Genomic DNA, 17,837 nt, shown 5'->3' with positions numbered 1-17,837 from the left:
AGCTGTTGACCAATATATCACACATTGAACTGTGAGAAAGGAGAACGAAGCTGCTTAAAACGACCATGGTTATATTCTAACGCAGAAGCTGCGTACAGACAGTTTTCTCAGTATTCGAGTGATAGGAGAACCACCCCGTCAGCATCATATTGTTATAAATAATATTTCAACATTACCGCTCGCTGACGAAAATTCAGACACCTTGTTGCAGGTGTTCGCCTGTCTTTTACACGTTGCAGAAAAAATGAACTGATCGCAATTAAACATACTCCATCTGAAACCTAACTACCGCGATCAATCGCAGTCTTCCAAAAATAACTGATTAATTACATGGCAGTAACCGATTACTATTACATCACCATTACTGGAACATAATTGCCGTATCAAAAACTCGCTGGAACGGCGAACAACGTAATGCGACAGGCTTGTAATCTTTACAAACGTTAATTTTTATCAGTAGCGGTGTTTCAACGTTGAAGCCGCTGAGTTTGCTAACGTTCCCGCATGGAGATATCAGCCGCTTAACTAAAACTCTCTCACCCAATGTAAGTGCTACACGGAAGGAAGTCGATATATATTTTGTATCACTTCCTCTTGCAATGCTTGGATATCCGTTTTGAAGTCCTTTATCAAAAGCCACCCGTCCTTGCAACCTCTGTAAAAAGGCTCTCCATATGAGAACGCTGAAAATCTCTAAAATCGCCTGTCGATTTCTATTTTTTTACGATCAGAGACGGCTTCTAGTGTGGAATCATAGCAGTTTGGAAAAGATGGGGCAGCTCATGACGTCATCGCCAGGGAGCGATATACATCGCCGTGCGGCAGAACAATTTGATGGACAGAAAGGTGCAAAGAAGGTGTTGTCTAAAGGGCCTTCGACATGTGGTAAATTTTATAGAGGACAAACTGTTAGATGCCTAAATGAGAAACTGGATGAGCTTCATTATCTCGAAAACAACAAAATATGGGGCACATGTGCATTTATTGTCTCAAGCGTAAAAGCAAGAAGGTTTGTCGTGCTCTCTTTCATGAATGTAAAGTTCTTATAGGAACTAATGTAAAATTACGAGAGAAATTGTTACGGCTTTAGAGATAGCGCAAACTGGCGATAACTGCTAAGTGGTCCATCGATTATCCTGACAGAAAATAGGCGACATCTCTTGCATCATTTACATGCAGCTGGATAAAGGTTTTCCTTCACTCTGCGGTTTTAGCCCCAGAAGCATGCGCACGTGATTTCAGGAGTATAAATTCTGCGTCACGAACGCTCCACCCCTGTAGCCTTTTTAGCACGATAGCAGTTGATTACACACTATCAATGAAATACAAAGAATAATAAATTAACCGAAAAGTTATTTGTAAGGCTTATCGAAGTTGTTGCGAAACTGCACGAAAATGTAACCGATTGCGCACGATTACACACCGATTAAACGATATGCAAACCCCGGTTTCTTAGTCAACCGTAACAGTTGGTCTCAAATGGGCAAAATGAGTGATACTTATCACTTAGCAATGCCTAGGTGATATCTCATGTAATTATTGCAGTTCCCAATTTATCGCTCATTCTTCTTGCAGTAATAATTTATTATTTTTTGCTGTCTAGTAAAACATGAAATATGGAGGCGAGAATCCAGCTCCTCTCTTCAAAGAAATTGTGGAGGTTCTTACTAGGCCGTGGAGCCTCTCCTGAGATCTAGGCCGCAAACTCCGAGCTCCCGCGATCGCACACCACGGGCAGCCGCTCTCACGGCCGCAAAATATGGCAATGCGAATTACGACACAACACAGAACAGGAGCTTGCCCGGTACCAGATATTTATTGGGTCTTCCCAAAAACGCTGACGATGATCGACAACAAAGGAAGTAAAGCGGAGAGGTATTTACCTTGCGTCTTCCTGTTGTCGCGGCTCGCTGTCGTCTCTCTCCGACGGTAGCCGGTTCCCGCTGATCTCGGCGTATCTTGATCTTTGCCCTTTATCGGCCAATGAGCGTCGCGTCTGCGACGCCTAGCGGTGCGCTCCTGCGCCGGCGAGGGAAGAGGTGAAACACGGCGCTATCGAGCAATCCGTTTGGGCTACTCATCCTCGGAGGAGAAGGAATACTTTTCTCCCCTTCATCTTCCGCGTCGCGCGGCTTTTCGGAGGGATGCGCGGTTCTCCGCAATCGCTGCAAAATGCAAACCTTTCCGGAGGAAATCCGTCTGCTCGCAAAACCACACGCTTGCTCCCAAATTTTTTGCCATCTTTGCGAGAATTTTCTGCGTGCTGCTGCTTGGTTCCCAGTTTACGAAGAAAGGACTGTTACTATGCGTTTAGCTTGAGAGCCAAGACAAGCCACAATGTGGTTTCGTGTCCTATAAGAAGAAGACAAGAAAGATGATTAGCTATAATTGCATAAAGACAGTCAGCGTAAGACAAGCGAGGGCTTCTGAGCTCACGGCCCTGGCCTTTCCACTGAAGCCTGTGTAACAAACGTGTCAAAATGTGTCCGCTAAGCCTCAAATTTGATGCTCTGTCTCCCCCGAACAGTAAATTGTGTTTTGTCCATTAACTATTTCTCACGAATTTCACCCCAGAAGAGCGGGAGTACCAAGCCGAGAAAAATCTTGTAATCATTGAAAACTAGTGGATACCAGGCGGCAACCTGGGAGCTCCCGAAAGTTCAGGCTCGGGAGCTGTGTGCACGGACAGCATGTTTACTAGCGAGAATTTTGAGCATGTGCGAATTATAGCGCTCAGAAATGTACCTAAGCGACAGCTGTCAGTACTAGATATACTTTGCTTGCATGAAATCGAAATGCGTGACTCATACCCTCGTTTTCCAAAAAAAAAAAACAATACATAATTTTATGGGAGCAGCTTTTAGAATGTGCTGGACGAATAATATGCTGAGCCAGAGAGACATTAGCTGCTCATGCTGCAGGAGCTCAGCAAGCGCTCAACAACCTCGAAGGCGTTAAAACTTCGTAACATTGAGCTCGAGCGATCTGCGAGGTCCCTAATGGGAGCTCCGAGCTCGAATTGTTTACTTCGTTCCCTAATCGTCAATCCGCTTTTAGTGCAACAAGAAAACAGAAGTATGATCAGGAGAACTGCACATGGAACATGGAACAGACTGCGGCGGGGAAGAAAGACGCTATGAACAGCAGTTTATCTACCGCTCCTGCTAGTTCTTAAATATTTTCTGTTTCCGTCTTTTTTTGGGGACGTCGCCGTCTGCGACAATGGAGGATGGTCCGCCACCTATGTACGAGCAGATGAACTCAATGCGCATCAGGCGTTCGTGTTTTCTTGGAGCTACCGAGGTCATCTAGCTTCTCCCACTCAGATGACATGGACTACGATGGCGGCTGCTTAGCGAAGGCGAGCCGGCGCCTGAAAAGGAAGCATTGTGAGTGTGCAACCACTTACAAGATTTCGTACACTCCTATCAATGATAAAGGTATCATGAATACCATCAATAGGCAAAACCTAGCTCTTGCACTTGAAGCGCTAGTTTCGGGGAAAGTCGACGAAGTGCGTATTAATGCTGGAAGAAATAGCCTCCAAATTGACATCTTCAATCGGGCCACCTTGAATAAGTTGAAGGCTGTGTTAGAACTTGGCAACAGGGCAGCGCGCTCGTTTCTTGCTCTTGGCCTCAATACTACAGCGGGAGTGATTTCTGGTGTAGACATTGAGATAAGTGATAATCACTTGGTGAAACTATAATCTTATTCTGCTCGAATCAGTGACATTCACCAGATTGGCAGATCGGAATGTGTGAAGCTATTGTTTGAAGGCACCAGTTTACCATCTTACGTGAAGGTGGGGTTTGTGAGGCATCCAGTACTTCCTTGTGTACCCTGCTCTCTACAGTGCCGAAAATTGCGGAAACTGAGAGAGTTTCTGTCTGCTGCCACGAGACTAGTTCCTAGGCCTTTGTCAAGCCATATATATGCTTTCAACCCAGGAATCCGTCCAGTGTATGATGTGGTTTTCTACGTGGACATAGGCCACCAACTACCGCGGGTTCGAGCGTCACGCGAGCCGAAGCCCCGATCAGCCGTTACCACGCGCACACCGAAACACCACAGCGCGCACTCAACCTCCGCAGGGAGGAGAGCGCTTCGCTGCAAAGCAAAACACAAGCCTCCTAGTGACACAGAAGACGTTTATTGAACGCCGTCCACCAGCGGTACACAAACACTCAGCCACCGCGTCCCAGGAGCGCGCGAGGAGGAAGGCTCCGCTGCGCTCACGTGCGCGCCGCAAGCACGCAAGGGCGTGCTGTTATCTCTCTCTCGCGGTGACCAAAGGATTCCTTTGAGAGAGAGTGGGCACTCACCGCAAGGCATGCCTGTCGCGGATTGTTGGATCACGATCGACAGGCTCGAGCTGCGCTCTCAGGTACGACCCGGAGCGGACGAACTCGAGTACACACTGGTCTGCGCGGACAAAGGCCGGCAGACAAGAACAGTAGCGTACGCACCTTGCGATGTCTAGGAGGGGTCTCTCCCTGAGCTCCGCTCGGACGGTCGCGCGAGCGCGGCCGTCGAAGCGGTGCCTTGTTCCCGCCAAAAGGCGCCGATGGGAACAGCCACTGGGACGCCAGGGCGGAGCTGTGGCCCGAACTAACGTGACAAGTCGTCCGAACCTCTCTCCGCCGCCTCAGACGGGAGAAAGGGAACGAGGAGAACAACATGGCACGGGCGGCGGCCGCTCAAAGGGCAGCGGCGGCAAGCCCGAATCCCACAGTGATTACTGCAAAATAAAACCTGATTCTGATTCCGTTTTGCGAACAAAAAACTTGCCTGCAATGCGGTGGAGGCCATTACGGGCCGGCATGTGCAGTTTAAGTGGCAAGATGAGTACACTGAAAAGGACCTCATGATGCGTCATCAAGGAAGTGTTCGAAAGTAAGCACAGAGATGAAACATCGTAGGAAAATGGTGACAGATCACTATTCTCACAGAGAGGATGTTAATGCGGTTCACCACTGTAAAAGGCGCACACGCAACCGACAGAGGATCTCAAATACAGTAACCGAAGCCAGAGCACGTCAGCAGGAAGATAACGCTTCTCTACAGACGTCATCAGCTCCACCAGTGCGAGAACCGAATATTCAAATCCTTAAGGATGATTCTGCAGCTGGGCCTCCGCTACCCACGCGAAATGCAACCGCTCAGACACGTCCATCAAAGCATCCACAGGTTGTGTGTACCGCAGGAGACTAAATTAAGCTTATGCTCAAGCAATTGATAGGTATTCTGCGATTGATCCTTGCTGGTGTGGATACGCCTATTGCTAGGGCAGTTATGCAAATTTTAGACGCTGTTGCGTCAGTCTTAGCAGCTCTTTAATAAAGGACAGCAAATATGGCGTACTGTCGTCAACACCCTCATTACAAGAGAGAATGTCTAGACCGGCAGTATTTCAATAAATGATCGAGGTATGTGAAGACGCTTGGCGGACATCAGGCAGAGGTTACTTCAAGGGCGGTTTCCAGTCCTTGTAACATGCAAGCCTAATATCAGATTACCTTTTTGCCTGTCTGAATAAAAGCAATTGCTGTCTAAACGATTGGACACGCAAGCAACGTTTTAGTGTGCATTCGCCTTGACTTGATTTACGTTCAACATCCAGTCCCTGAAGGCAGCAACGAGTATGTTGCTATTACTGTGAACCTGAATGAACACTGAATTTTTATTATCGGGATTTACGTTACACCTAGGGGAAGACTTGATGCAGCGCACCTACAATCACTTCCGTATTCCACTGTACAACCGCATATTATCCCGTGGCTGTAGTGACAAGGCCGTAATCACAAAAGAGAAGACAAGGTGTAATGGCACTGAAATCAACTCTTTATTGGGCTGACTTGCGCCCGCAAAAGAATTGAACAACTCGTTTTCGGCGATACCAGCAGAGGTTCTTGTCGGTCGTCGAACAAAGAATGCCCGTCGCACCGGTCAACGCTCAATTTGAAGGCGACGAGGAAACATCTAGAAACAGCCGCTAGTTGTGACTAGCATAACCGGGAACATTGTAGCAATACACGTGAGTGCATCTAGATGCATCTCGGCGATTCTTGAGCGACAAAGAAAATGATAAAGATATGTCACGCGTCGACGAGCATGAACAGAGTACAAAATTGATCTGTGTGCTACAATCACACTGATAAGGCCGCATGCTAGCGGCTTTAACAAATACAGATTTAAATGGTATGCGGCATTACTCTTCCCTTAAAAACGATCGTCTCAATGTTCCAAAATGTTAATTGAGAAAGCTAAACATAGCATTAAAAACATCACAGATTCTTTAGCGCGCGTAATACGGCTTCAGACGTACAACATGTACTACTTCTGGGCACGCACGTCGCCGCTGGGAGGGTGTCGTACTGTCGGGAATGACTTCATAGTACCGTTGCTCGACTCAGCGAAGGATTTTGCATGACCCGAAGTGTCGCCGCAACAACCTTTCCCTTTGTCTGCGACGGCGAATCGTCATCCATACCCAGACTAGGTCTCCCGGTTTGCACTCTGCGTCGTGTCGTCGCAAGTTGTATCGTAGGGCGCCGATGCGTTGTTGGTCTTTAATAGGCAGCCGGGTCAATCGTCGGGCGTCCTCTGCATGCTGCAGGTAGGCGGCGACGTCGAGGTTGTCTTCTGTCATGTGCGGTAACATCGCATCGAGCGCTGTCTCGGGCTCCTTGCCGTACACAAGCTCGAACGGGCTTGCTTCTCGTTGTCTCCTGGACGACCATAATATACGAGATGATCACGTACGGCAGGATCGCGTCCAAGGTCTAGTGTTCGGCGTCGACGTACATACATAGAGAGCGTGTCCGCGATAGTTTTATTCAGACGTTCCGTGAGCCCGTGCGTCTGCGGGCGGTAGGCGGTCGTCATCCGATGGCTTGTCGGTCTCTACTTCAAGACGGCTTAGTGAGCTCCGCCGTAAATGCTCTACTCCTGTCCATGATGAACACTTTGGGGGCGCTGTGCCGCAGGAGAATGCGCTCAACGAAAACCTTAGCCGCTTCGCCTACGGTACCATTAGGAAGTGTACTTGTTTCGGCGTAGCGGGTAAGATAATCGGTGGCCACGATTACCGATTTGTTACCCGCTTTGATGAAGTCTGGAAGGGGCTGAAGAGATCCATTCGGATTTGCTAAAAAGGCCTGGTCGAAGCTAATATTGGGTTCGAAAGCCCGCAAAGTCTGATCGGAGGCGCCTTACATCGCTGACACTCGCGGCACGTCCTCACGTAACGCGCAACACCGGCAGGTAACCGCAGCCAATAATATTTCTCTTGCACTCAACGCAACGTGTATGCCATCCCGAGATGTCCTGCTGTCGGCTCATCGTGAAAAGGCTGCAAAACTTTCTAAGTTTCTTAGGCACGACAAGGAGGTATGCGGTCCTGTTGGGTGTGAAATTACTCACAAGGACCTCGTTGTGCAATGCGAAGGACGACAGCTGACGCCTGAAGACCGTAGGAGCAGACGTCTTCCTGCCTTCTAGGTAATCCACCAGGTCTCTCAGGAGATGGTCTGAGCGCTGCTGCTCTGCAAAACTGGTGATGCTTAGCGGTCCCAAGAAGGCGTCGTCGTCTTTTCCTTCGCAGGCGCGTCAGCAGGGGACCGTGAGAAGGAGTCCGGTACAAAATGCTTGCGATCAAACTTGTACACTACCGTGATGTCGAATTCTTGTAGGCGTAAGCTTCATCGTGCAAGGCAGCCAAACTGGCAAGCCAGCAGATCGCATGGGGAACGTTAACCTACCTTGAATGGTCGACCGTATCGGTACGGACGGAACTTCGACGTTGCTTAGATTATCGCTAGGCATTCCTTCTCAATCGTCGAATAATTAGTTTCGCCGTTTGAAAGGGCTGGCGCAAGTGAGAAATTTTTCTTCTCCGGCATTCCTCTGAACCAGGACGGCGCCTATACCACCGCTGCTTGCGTCAGTATGAACTTCAGTCTCAGCGTTTCCATCAAAATGACCGAGGACAGATTGGGGCTCTAAGCGTAGCTCGAGCGGCAATTACAGAATCTGGTGTTGATGTTGTTTTATCCGATCAAATTACCGATATTGAAAAATTGTTTTTAAAAGTGACTCTTTGGAGATTTTTTGTTTACTTCTTTTGTGCTCTGTTTATCGTACCCCGGATTCTGATGATTCATACATGTTTAAGGTGTATGATTTTTTTTTTTGAAGCTTCAGGCAAAAAATAAAATCATTATAGGCGACATTATTCTTCTCACTATGATCTGCAATAAACTTAATTAATGACACCCTGCTTCTTGTAGCACGGTTTTAGACATGATGCTGACTATGAGCCTCCAACAAGTTGTGAACAATTATACCAGAGGAGGTAATATTCTAGACCTTTTATTTATTAGTGACATATTTATAGAGGGAACGGTGCAGGTTGCACCGGGTAATTCCGACCACAAAATGATATCCTTCAGTTGGAACACATCTTCCGGCGGAGTCGATAATGTTTTTAGTAATAATACTGTTAGAGACTTTAGCCAAGCAGATGACGTTGTAGTAATTGATTACCTTGATATGCCCCTTTGTATAACCAGTGATGAGGTTGACTTGTGTTGGCAGACGTTTTCTGAGGTCATTAAATTCTGCATTGAAACCTTTTTCCTACAAAGTAGCTCAGAAAGCGGCGAATAAATCCATAGATTACTAGAGATGTTTTTTACCCTAAACGTAAAATCGAGAGACTTTGAAAATCGCATAGAACAGTGACACCACAATTCGCAGAACTAATGCGAGATTTACTAGCTAAAGTGAAAATTGTCAGAGATGAATACTTTAATCATGGTTCTGCAGATTTTGTTTCAAGTGACCCGCAGAAATTTTGGTTACATTTAAGTGAAAGTAAACAAAAAATAGGAAAGATAAAAGTAATGGTGTAATTATATCCAATACACATAGCATTGCGGAGCAGTTCAACATTTACTTTCCCAGTGTTTTTTCACGTCCTGAAGAATTCGAACCTAGCGGCAGGAACAGAGCCTCGATCGACGGTCTTGTAATTACCCAGGAATGTGTTTTAGGAATGCTTTTAAATATTGACATTTAAAACTCGGCCGGGCCTGACAGTATTTTAAATAAATTTTTTAGGCGTTGCGCTGAGTACATAGCTTTATTTCTTACAAACTTTCTTTCGATATCATTATTTCAGGAAGAATACCCTCGAATTGGAGGAAAGCACGAGTTGTGCCAATTCACAAAAAAGGAGACCGTTTAAGAGTATCAAACTACCGTCCAGTGTTAACCACGAGTACTTGTTCGAAACTTTTAGAGCACGTTGTTGCAAGATTTACTCATGACTTCCTCAGTGATCACAACGGATTATCTGAGCGTCAGCACGGTTTCAGGAGAGGGCTGCCTACTTTAACACAACTCGTGACTACAGTACATAAATTTTCACAAATATTAGATATGTCCGAACAAACCGATGTTCAGTTTTTAGGATATTCCAAGGCTTTTGACAAGGTACCACATGGAAAGTTAGTACAGAAATTAGAGTGTATAGGTCTTCCTTTTGGCATTATTCAATGGATATGTGATTACCTTGGAAACAGAGAACAATTTGTTATGGTCCGAAATCGTTGTTCTAGTGTTCGCCATGTTACTTCTGATTTTCCGCAGGGAAGTGTGCTAGGGCAACTTTAAATTTATTCTATATCAATGATTTAGTAGATGTTATTCCAAAAGGTGTGTCCATAAAACTGTTCGCGAAAGACTACGATTTTTTGGAAATATCTCCTCCAATAGATCATGATTCACTGCAGAATTCTATCGAATTAATGACTCGTTAGTGCATTGGGGGATTGAACTGAATAGTGAAAAAACTGTACTGCTCCGCATTACCAGAAAAAATATATCCTAGTACATTCCCTTATATGCTTTGCGGTAAATCTGTTTTAGAGGTTGATAAGTAAAAATATCTAGGCGTTACTCTTACCAACAATCTTACATGGTCAGCGCAAATGTCTGATATCTGTTCCACGGCAGTTAGGAAACTGTGGTACATTAGAAGAAAGCTTAAGGGTGCTCCAGTAAATACTAAGATGGTAGTCTACAATTCTCTTGTAAGTACCAGACTGGAATATGCAGCTGTAGTGTGGGACCCTTATACCAAAAAATACCTCAGCCAATTAGAGCAAGTTAAAAGAAAGGCGATCCGATATATTTTCGGTACATATCGATGGGATGATTCACCAACTCAGTTATTGCAAAAAAAAATAGTATCCGAACGTTAAAGATAAGGAAAATCAGCCGCTTTGTGTTGCTTCACAAAAGCCTTCCAGGTAAAATAGAAAAACTAGAAACACTCATCAGCATTCATTGGCCCCAAGTTTTGCCAAAACAAACGCTCATAAGTTCAGTTCTTTCCCGCGAACGTTTGCAGGCTAGAATTTCCTCCCCGTTTGTATGTTTGAGTCTTAGGCTTTCATAGAAATGCTCGGAAGCCATTTTAAACAATTGTAGAGTGAACGGGATGCCTTTTTTATTGTTATGTTGTACAGTGTTCTAGTGCGTTCGCTTGTGATATCTGTATTTCTATGTAATACTTCTCCGGCTTAGGCCAAAGTGCTGGCCTGCAGTATGTCTAAATAAATCAAAGGCTTCTGTTGTGGTGCTTTCCACTCAAATGGCATGTATTACTTAGCAGCGTCAAAGGTTGGGCGAGGCATTAAAATCCCTTGACGAACCGTCAGTAGTACGCGCATCGTCCGAGGAATCGGCGAACAGCTTTCTTGACCCGGGCTCTGGAAACTGCGCGATCGCTGCTTGTTTTGTTTCGCTATGGACGAACACCGTCCTTGCTTACGCTATGGCCCAGGAACAAGAGCTCTTGGTAAGAGAAGTGGCACTTTTCTGCTTTGAGCGTTAGGCCTGGCGACTTGATTGCGTAGAGCACTGTGCGAAGGCTTTACAGGTCATCGCCAAAATGTCGAAGCGAAAGCAACAACATCGTCTAAGTATACATAAACAAATGCCGCTTCAAGCCAGCCAGTACGATATCCTTTACTCGCTGGAACGTCGCGGGTGCGGAGCAGAGGCCGAATTGTACTACCTTGAACTTGAAGAGGTCGTGTGGTGCGATGAACGCGGTCTTCTCGCATTTTCTTTCATCGACCCCGATTTGCCAGTAGCCGCTCTTTACGTCCATCGGTGAGTAGTACCTTGCGTTACAGAACCGGTCCAATGTGTCGTCAATGCGTGAGAGAGGGCACACGTCCTTCTTAGTTATACTGTTCAGGCGGCGGTAATCGACGCAAAAGAGAGGTCTCCCGTCTTTCTTCTTCACCAAAACCACTGGTGCCGCCCAGGGGCTCTTTTATGGCTGGATGATGTCGTAACGAAGCATGGTCTCAACTTGCTCGCGGATGGCTTGCTGTTCTCGTGACGATACGCGGTAGGGGCTTTGGCGCAGAGGGCTTTGGCGCAGAGGGCTTTGGCGCAGAGGGCTTTGGCGCAGAGGGCTTTGGCGCAGGCCAAAGGGGCTTTGGCAGGGACTTTGGAGCAGAGAAAGCCGTCCGGAATGTTATGAATGCTCCCCGATTTGAACACACAGAACAAATTTTCAATGAACTTCGAATTATCCGCTTGCCACAATTATACGAAACTTTACTCTTGCGGCGGTATGAAATCGGTGGTCACAATAACAACTGCCTGGTGATAAAGCTGTCAGGATTGCAACGCAGAGTCGATATACATACACTACACGAACGACCCCCAAATAACTTGTACCTAAGTTCCGAACAAATTATCGTTACCAAATGCTTAGCTACACTCTCCCGCATTATTTAAATAAATAGTCCGAACAAATATATAGATAATAAAAAATCGGTTGTTTTATGTTTGTTCTTGTTTGTAAAAGTGTAATGCTATGTACCACTGCAATGCCTCTGTAGGGTGTGTCGGCCTCGTGAAGCCTTTCCACTGGCTTTGTGCCGGCGCACCCAACATCCTCAAGATGTTAAATAAACGTTATTCTTCTTGTTATTCTTATTCTTCTTAGGTCGGACTTGTTCGTTCGTTGTAATGCGATGCTGGGCAATTGGTGTTTCTCACTTCGAAGAAGACCGTGAATCTGGTATTTTCTTCTGTGGGGTAATGCCGGGTTGATGGCAAATGTAGGCTGACGAACGTGGTCAGGTGCATCTTCCAGGGCTTGGTCTGAGGGGCGGATACATCACGCATGTCTGCTAATTCGTCGAGAAAAAAAATCGATCGTCGTGCCCTTGTTGAGATGCCGGTCTTCTTCAGTGGAGTTTGTTACCAGCACCTGAGCATGTCCTCTCCAGAAGTTGGCTATGCCTCTTGCGATGCCGAGACCTCATTCCAAGAGGCACGGGGTGTTTCCTTTGATGGCGCCTTCAGCGGTGTCGATGGCTGCTACCCACGTAAACTACAAGGCTTGATCGGGGCTTCACAGTCGATTCTCTGTCGAGGAAGCTTAGAGCGACGTGCTGCGTCGAAGTCGTCGTGGGAGGTTTTGTTTTGCCCACCGACAGCTTCATGAGATGGATCAGAGGTAGATATTTGGCCTATGTTCAATTAAGAAGTCCATGCCCAAAATCACACTTCTGTACAATCACGAAGCTTGTGGGGTAAGTATGCCCATTTAGGGCTACTCTTGCAGTAAAATGCCCAGACGGAGCAATGAGGTTACCACCAGTGGTGCGAATCAGTAGGCCATATCTCAAGCGGTCGTCACTATACTGACTTAGGAGGCAAACGGGGCACTGATGACTGAATAGTCAGCTCCGGTGTTACTAGGGCAGTGACTATGCGACGGTCTACAGCAACTTCAAGGTCGCTTGGTCGCATCCTGGCATTGCACGTGGGCCTTGGTGTCACATCTCGGCTTCTCGTTTATTGGAGTCACCGCCGTGCCCCACTGTGTGCCCTCCACGTTTGTTACTTTCCTGGGCAGCATTGCCGGCTTTCACTCTCGTCATGTTGTCGTTAATATTGTCGCCGTACGTAGCGGCAGTGTCACTTTAGAGCCTGGGCGCGTGATCGTCGAGGGCGTCTTTTAACGAGCATCGGCCTAGTAGAAGCGGCATCGTCGTTAGTCGTCGTCGGCAGCAGATGATCTTCGTTAGTTCGCCGTGTAACAACCTCACCTCCAAAGGTGAGTTTAGTTTCCCATACGGGGGCTAGAGACCTTTCTTGTACGTAAATGCGGCCCGACGACGCAAATCGGGCATTGTACGGCGACAGAAAGCGGTACTGACGGTCTGGTGACTCTGCCTTGGGCAAGTAGTATTTGATTTCCTCTGGTCCTTCGCCAGGACGGCGTCATGCGGTGTCGGTGGCGAAGCCGCGAAGGCCGATGCGTCTGTATGGGCAGTGGCGTAGGGATTGGCCGGTCTCACCGAAGTGTAGGAAGAGCGGTCGGTTGTTGGACGTCCTCCAGGCTTCGCACTTCCTGGCGCTTGGATGTCGTTGGTAGGTTTGGCGGGCGGGGGGCCAAGCAGCTGCGTTAAAAAGCAGCTTGTTCGCATCGACGGGGGCTTGGGGGGTCTCGTCGGGGCGTAGGACGGCTTAAGGCGCAGGACGGCGTAATGCGGCAGCGTAGTTCATCGCAGTGTGCTCTTTCGTCAGAGCCGTCGGAGCCATTGGCGTCATTGATTGAGGGACGCCCAGTGCCTACTGGACTTCTCACCGGCGACGACCGCGATTGTCGCCACCTGGGGTTGTTGGGATGATGGCAGCAACCGGCGAAGTTCGTCCCACGCGATCTCCAAGATGAGGTACCGAGGTTCTCTCCGTTTGCAGACGCGCTGCTGTAGGAGCTTGCACGTACCGGTTGGCGGGGTTGATCGTAGTGGCGCGTTCTGGTTTTCATCGTCCTCTCGATGACCGCTACTTTGCTTTCAAATTCACCAATCGTTTTCGGTGGATGTCGGTGTCGGGATCACAAAAACCTACTCTTTAACGTGATGTTTGGGCTAACGCGGCGTTTCATTTCCTAGACGTGAGGACAGACTCGTGAGGGAGCTGGGCTTTAGACTAGATAAGCAGTTCTGCTCTTTATTTCCTTACTCCACTCGTGAACTGTTTCAACAGTTCCTTCGTGAAGCTCTCTCGCGTCTTTAGCGAGAACTTGTAGTTTTTATACCACGTCCGCGCTTTTTCATCCAGAGCACAAAATACGTTCTGAAGCTTCAAGAAGTCGTCCCCATTGTTGAATGCGGCAACTCTCGCGTACTGGCCCAGCCACTCCTCAGAATCTTGACCGGCGGTGCCGCTGAAAATGCGAGGCTGTCGGGGCTGCTGGATCACGACAGGTACCATAGAGTTGGCCATTGTCGACGCTGGGGACTTCCGGGTCGAACTGGGTTCGGCAGCACACTATATTCGGGTTGGAGCCCTTGAAGCAGCTTGAAGTCGGCGGCTGGCTCGGTGACCTGTAGGCTGGCCCCCGAGGGCAGCAGGATCAAGGCGGAGGTCTGCCCTTGAAGAATAGATCGTAGCTCAAAGGCAGCACCTTTACCAGATGCCACGTGGTAGTGACAAGGCCGTAAGCACAAAAGAGGAGACAAGGCACAATAGCACTGAGATCAACTCTTTACTGGGCTGGCTTGCGCCCGCAAAAATCGCGTAGCATCACTACCCCAAATTCCACAACTCCAGTTGATGCGCTCTGTGCGCATTTGCGTGCCATTCGGCGACGTGCAGAAAGGGCATACCGCAGGACAAAAGTCTTCGACCTCCGGACATCTCGGCGCGTGCACAAAAGCAACTTCCGCGTTATATGAAAGAACATGGGAGACAGCAGTGAAGGGGATTTTGCAGCAGACTGGATCCCCGGAAACCACTGTCGAGAATTTGGCATCTCATCCGATCACTGCCATCTCCTCTGCAGCAGAAGCATCCTTTCTGCTCATTCTACGTAGGTTAGGACAACGCAGGTGGCTATGAAAAGAAAAATTGTAGATGTAAATAATATACCTTGCTATCACATGGTATATTTTAAATATGCCAGCTTCATCTTTGTTGAATAAAAAGGGCTACGTTAACGCTATCTCATCAAAAGCACCTGTGATAGGGAAATTTCCTGCTGTCCACGAGGTTTAATTTCAAGCTCTTTATTTCATTGTTTAAAGCCATAGTTAAAAACCGATGACACTCAATTGAACCAAGCAGAAGGAAAAAATTCCCAGTTGCATTTCTACCACACTTACAGCCTTAATATAATTCCAGCTTGCTAGCATTATCCTTTGGCAGTCGTGTAATATAGGTCAAAACACCAAAGTACTGCTTGGTATCAAAGAGCACTGAACAACGGTTGATGGAGAGCCTCAGGTCACAATCCGAGGCAACATTTCGACAAATGAACTTGCCCTCATTTTGGTAGCGCAATCATCACTATTAGGGGTTTAAATATGATTTTGCTTCGAAAGAAGAAAAGCCAGAGAGAGGAGGGAGGGGGATAGAAGTAGGGCAAGCAGTGAGGGAATGTTTCTTCAGTATGAATCTTAGCCTGTAACTGGTAATTAGAGTGATAAAGAAAACGAAAAGCAGCAGCCGCCGAAAAACTATAAACAATGCTGACACAGTCAAAAACATCGTGAAAGCAGTTTCTCAGTATTTTAATCACAAAAGCCAAAAAATTCGAGAAGATTCAATTATCTATTGTGCACTTAGCTTTAAATCTTCAAGGGCCAGAAAATATAGGCAGGCATATCTAATGCATAAATTTAGGAAACTGGAACCAACAGTAATAAATACCTCGAAAGAAACTTTAGAATTTCTTAAATATATTCCCTCTACACAATAACTAGTTGGCAAGACATGTCCATATAGCGTTCATTGTATAGTGTTTTCACGGCAAATATATACTCTATTCCCCCTCCATAATAGCATTAGCTAGTGGTGTTATTCTAAAAAGGTTTTCTTCTTATCACTTCGTAACTTTCCTTCCCCCTTGAATCCTTTTCTTAAGATAATGGACTTGGCAGGTGTGGTTCACTTCATCTGTTATTATTCTGTTCCTTTATCCTTTTGCCCTCCTTGTAGAAAGCTTTCGAGAACTGCTTCCCTACAGTTGCATTCATCACGACTCTTTGGAATGCATGCTCCCTTTCAAGAAAGGCATGTCAGCATCAAAGCCGCTTTAGGTGCTGATTTATCAGCCACCCTCATTGCAGCTTTTCCTATTGGTAATCCTTTTTTTCTTTTTTCAGGCCATGGGCTCAAAAATTCATAGGAAAGAAATATTATTTTACTTTTTCCCCTACTTCTTGCCCCCCCCTCCCCTCTCCTTCCCTGGCTTTTATTTGCAAACAAAAGCGTTTTTAAAGCCCTACCAGTGATGATCTGGCTGCCCAGACCAAATGAAGTCAAGTCTACCCACCGGTAAAAATGGGTACAAGCGTCCCCCGGCCTGGCGCTCGGCTTTTCCAGGGGTGTGCGTTTGGGAGAAGCTCCGTAAACCCCGCTGCGCCCCCCTCCTCCGCAGTGGGCCCAAACCCAGTTTCGAACCTCGCAGCCTGCAAAGGTGGTTCTGTTTGTCTTCCTTTGACCCTCACCTGAAGTGCTCCCTTAGAGCCTCAGCTGCAGCAGTCCTGAAGAAAAAAAAAACAAAGTCCTGGAATCCCTTGTGACTGCTGCCCACCCAGTTTGTTTTCTTTTAGCCCTACCCGACCTGTGAGAACCAGACCTTTGCAGGTCATTAGTTGTTCGAAACTTTAAGCCCTCTAAGGAGCACAGCAGGGTTAGCAGAGCCTCTTCCAAACGCACACCCCTCGCCTTCGGGAGGTGGTGGGTTCGACTCCCACTGCCGGCCGGACACCCACCGGTTTTCTCAAATGGGTACAAGCCATTACCCGGCCTGGTGCTCGGCTTCTCAGGGTCTATGGCTAGGGAAAGGAGCCTACGGCCTCAAATCCCAACCAGGCGGGGTGCTCACTGCGACTCAACGTGAATTTACCGGTGAGCTAGGAATATAAACTGAGTGTTTACCTCAACCTTGATCAGTGCTCTTTAATAATATGCATCCATCTCGTTCAGCCCAAACTACTGCCTAGTATTTCACATAACGGTTTAATGACATTAATAAACTATCCACTGTATTGCAAAAACCAGCACCTTCCAGATTCAAGTGTGAAAGCAGCATGTTGTTTGCACTGATGTTTGCTGGAGACCCTGGAAGCCTCCGAGATTTACTGAAGCTGTGATGGATCATGCACAGTGCACTGATAGATGGGAAAAAGGCCGATATTAGTTACAAGACTGAGTGTTCAGCTGTTATCCAACGTGGCACAACACACTGGACATGTGCTAGGGATGCACTGGTTCCAGTCTCATTTTAACAATGGTTGGAAGTACAGTAAGTGGAGGCAAATATAAAGGGAAAATCACATATATTATCCTAATAAGCACTGTGTTTTGGAGATGAATGCACAACTGAATAGAAGATAAAAGCAGCTGCTTCTTTAGCGTTTAAATCGGCGAGCCTGTCCTTCTTATATCACCTCGATTGGTGCAGCTCTGATCCTCACATCCCCAAGTGGTAAATAAATTACCACTGAATATTGAAATGAAATATTTTCTTGAAGGCACTAGAACGCTGTTTAATGCCAAAATATTCACTGGCAGCTCAACTGCAGGCTTCAAACAAGGCTACACATCATCAAGTGTCCCGTACCGGCCAAGTAGGAACACAAGATCGAAACAAACAAAATAAGGAAAAGAGCCTACCAACTGATCAGTTTGTAATGTAAAGAACGTAGACAACGTGCAATGTGTAATGCAGTTTTCTGCTTTAACACTCTTTTGATACAACCTTGGTTACTTGAGGTGGCGAGAGG

Source organism: Amblyomma maculatum, chromosome 6 (genome assembly GCF_055883805.1).
Source record: "Amblyomma maculatum isolate TAMU_Amacu chromosome 6, ASM5588380v1, whole genome shotgun sequence".
Classification (NCBI taxonomy): Eukaryota; Metazoa; Arthropoda; class Arachnida; order Ixodida; family Ixodidae; genus Amblyomma; species Amblyomma maculatum.
The sequence above is the reverse complement of the archived record's forward strand: the minus strand, read 5'-3'. Positions refer to the sequence as shown.